This window comes from Pseudoliparis swirei, chromosome 20 (genome assembly GCF_029220125.1).
Source record: "Pseudoliparis swirei isolate HS2019 ecotype Mariana Trench chromosome 20, NWPU_hadal_v1, whole genome shotgun sequence".
Taxonomy (NCBI): domain Eukaryota; kingdom Metazoa; phylum Chordata; class Actinopteri; order Perciformes; family Liparidae; genus Pseudoliparis; species Pseudoliparis swirei.
In genome coordinates, this window is record NC_079407.1 from 2,777,400 (window position 1) to 2,781,167 (window position 3,768).

General features: G+C 48.3%; 1 long non-coding RNA gene across 1 annotated transcript in view; it reads left to right on the forward strand.

Annotated features, from left to right (window-relative positions):
• The first annotated feature begins 1,069 nt into the window (after positions 1-1,069).
• The window catches only part of LOC130210883 (uncharacterized), a 4,008-nt gene continuing 1,309 nt past the window's right edge, over positions 1,070-3,768 (forward strand). The window contains exons 1-2 of the long non-coding RNA XR_008834871.1: positions 1,070-1,912; positions 3,147-3,768. The exon at positions 3,147-3,768 is cut by the window's right edge and continues 1,309 nt beyond it. This is a non-coding gene — a long non-coding RNA (uncharacterized LOC130210883). The remainder of the gene's footprint in view (positions 1,913-3,146) is intronic.

Genomic DNA, 3,768 nt, shown 5'->3' on the forward strand with positions numbered 1-3,768 from the left:
AGATTTTGGGATCGATCGGGTCAAAGGTCATGAACAGGTCAAAATCTTCGCAGAACTCAAAAGTATTGAACCGAATCGCATGAAATTTGGTGGGATGATTGTTTATTATCCGGGGACCAGTTGACTAGATTTTGGATCGATCGGGTCAAAGGTCAAGGGTCATGAACAGGTCAAAATGTTCTTGAATCGCATGAAATTTGGTGGGATGATTGGTTATTATCCGGGACCATTTGATTAGATTTTGGGATCAATCGGGTCAAGGTCAAGGTCATGGAAAGGTCACCTTTTTTTACCATAGCACGATACATTTTGTCCAATTGGCATGCAACTAATGCCAAAATGTTCATAATTCAATGCCCAATCTTGTGATATGCAGAAGGTATACGCTCTGGAAAGGCCCATTCTGTTTATATCTATAATTGACAGCATGATTAACCAGCTCAGAAATTCTAAATAATGTTATCTTTTTACTTTGTGGTTATTGTCATGCGCAGTCCAGGTTGTCGCAACGAGAGAGGACCAAACATGACATTATTGCACAAAACAATCTTACTCCAAGAAACCAGAACAGGACCAAAACACACGGACCAAACAGTACAAAGCCACACTGGGAATGAGACGAACAGGGTTTACATACACAGGCAAGGTGAGAGGATTGGACAACGGGGAACGAGACAGGTGGACACAATGAGGCGGGGCCAGCAATCACAGAAGGAAACAATCAGGGCCAGGGCAGACAATCACAGGAGACAGACGCACAAGGACTTCCAAACAAGACACAAAACTAACACAAACCCAGATCATGACAGTACCCTCAAGGGACGAATTCCAGACGGCCAAGCTCCCACAAGGGTGGGTGGAGGAGCCGGAGGAGGTCCAAGGCTGACCACCAGGGGGCGACTCCTCTGGTTGTATAGAAGTCTATGCTTCATGTGTTGAAGCTGCATTCTCTCTCCTAACCACCAGGGGGCGACTCCTCTGGTTGTATAGAAGTCTATGATTCATGTGTTAAAGCTGCATTCTCTCTCCTGACCACCGGGTGGGCGACTCCTCTTACATTGTTACCTTCGCATTGAAAATGCCGGAAGGTTATGTTTTGATCGCCATGTATTTATTTATTTATTTGTATGCGTGTTATTCGCAAATCTCAAAAAGTATTGAACCGAATCGCATGAAATTTGGTGGGATGATTGTTTATTATCCGGGGACCAGTTGATTAGATTTTGGGATCGATCGGGTCAAAGGTCATGAACAGGTCAAAATCTTTCGCAGAACTCAAAAAGTATTGAACCGAATCGCATGAAATTTGGTGGGATGATTGTTTATTATCCGGGGACCAGTTGACTAGATTTTGGGATCGATCGGGTCAAAGGTCAAGGGTCATGAACAGGTCAAAATGTTCTTGAATCGCATGAAATTTGGTGGGATGATTGGTTATTATCCGGGGACCATTTGATTAGATTTTGGGATCAATCGGGTCAAAGGTCAAGGTCATGGAAAGGTCACTCCTTTTTTTACCATAGCACGATACATTTTGTCCAATTGGCATGCAACTAATGCCAAAATGTTCATAATTCAATGCCCAATCTTGTGATATGCGAAGGTATACGCTCTACCGAGTGCCCATTCTAGTTTATATCTATAATTGACAGCATGATTAACCAGCTCAGAAATTCTAAATAATGTTATCTTTTTACTTTGTGGTTATTGTCATGCGCAGTCCAGGTTGTCGCAACGAGAGAGGACCCAAACGCCGACATTATTGCACAAAAACAATCTTTACTCCAAGAAACCAGAACAGGACGACAAAACACACGGACCAAACAGTACAAAGCCACACTGGGAATGAGACGAACAGGGTTTACATACACAGGCAAGGTGAGAGGATTGGACAACGGGGAACGAGACACAGGTGGACACAATGAGGGCAGGACCAGCAATCACACAGAAGGAAACAATCAGGACCAGGGCAGACAATCACAGAGAGACGACACAAGGACTTCCAAACAAGACACAAAACTAACACAAACTCCAGATCATGACAGTACCCCCCCCTCAAGGGACGAATTCCAGACGGCCAAGCGTTCCACAAGGGTGGGTGGAGGGGAGCCGGAGGAGGGTCCAAGGCTGCAGAAGCAGTCCGGGGGGGCGGGCCGCAGGACGATAACCAGGCCGAGGGGCGCTCTGGAGGGCGGGCCGGAGGACAAGAGCGGGGAGCTAGGGGACCGGGCTCAGGAGAGGAAGTCCCAGGGGTACCGGGGTCTGGGGGCTCTGTGGGACCAGGACTGTGACTGACCGGGACGGAGGCGGGATGAGGAGAACCAGGGCCGGGTGGGAAGGAGGAGGCGGAACACCGGGGACTGGAACCGGGACTGGAACACCAGGACTGGAGCCGTGGCGGAACACCGACTGGACTGGAACATGACTGGAACACCAGTCTGGACTGGGCAGACGGAACCGGAACATCGTGGACTGGACCTTCAGGGACGGAACTCCGGGACTGGAACCGAACCTCGTGGACTGGAACCGTGACGGAACCTGGGACTGGAACCGGAACCTCGTGGACTGGAACCCGGACGGAACACCCGGGACTGGAAACAGAACATCCTGGACTGGAACCTCGGGGGCTGGAGCCTGTGGCGGAACCGGAACATCGTGGACTGGAACCTCGGGGTCTGGAGCCTGTGACGGAACATCGGGGACTGGAGCGCACAGGGCCAAGGGCGCGGAGAGACTCCCACATGTCGTGGAGATCCACCTCATGGAAGGCTGGCCAGACCAGAACCCGCGACGGAACAGCGGGGACTGGAACACGCCGTCGTGACTGGAGCGGCACAGGACCACGGGCCCGGAGGGACTCCCACATCTCCTCCAGAAGTACCTGAAACTTAGTTGGCCCGGCAGGAACCGTGCAGTGGAAACTGAAGGCTGGGTCCATTCTTGGTGGCTTCGTTCTGTCATCGCAGTCAGGTTGTCGAACGAGAGGACCCAAACGCCGACATTATTGCACAAAACAATCTTTACTCCAAGAAACCAGAACAGGACGACAAAACACACGGACCAAACAGTACGAAGCCACACTGGGAATGAGACGAACAGGGTTTACATACACAGGCAAGGTGAGAGGATTGGACAACGGGACACAGGTGGACACAATGAGGGCGGGGCCAGCAATCACAGAAGGAAACAATCAGGGCCAGGGCAGACAATCACAGGGAGACAGACGACACAAGGACTTCCAAACAAGACACAAAACTAACACAAACTCCAGATCATGACAGTTATTTGCATTACAGTTTTTCTCCATTGCTTTGGCTCAATTCTTGAAACAGAAATTACATTCTCAAAGCTCTTAGTGCATTTGGTAAAATAGCATATATGGTTCAGCACAACTACATAGATCACCTTCAAAAGGTCATATCTCACCCAAAACATTTAACTCAAGCTTCAAACTCAAATCATTTTCTCATAAAAATAGTCAGTGCCCCCAAAATGAAAACTTCCTTCTCAATTGCTGTGGCTCATCTCTCTCTCGAAAAAAAGGACATTCTCAAAGCTATAAATACATTTGCCAAAATAACCTAGATGGTTTAGGAAAACACTTTGGCACACCTGCAAAAGGTCATATCTCTCCCAAAACAGACAACTCATCAGTCAAAACTAATTCCTTTTCTCATACAAATAGTCAGTGCCCCCAAAATCAAAAGTCCCTTCGTCATTGTTTAAACACTGCAGGTCAAAATGTTTAGATGTTTTGTCAGTATGGCA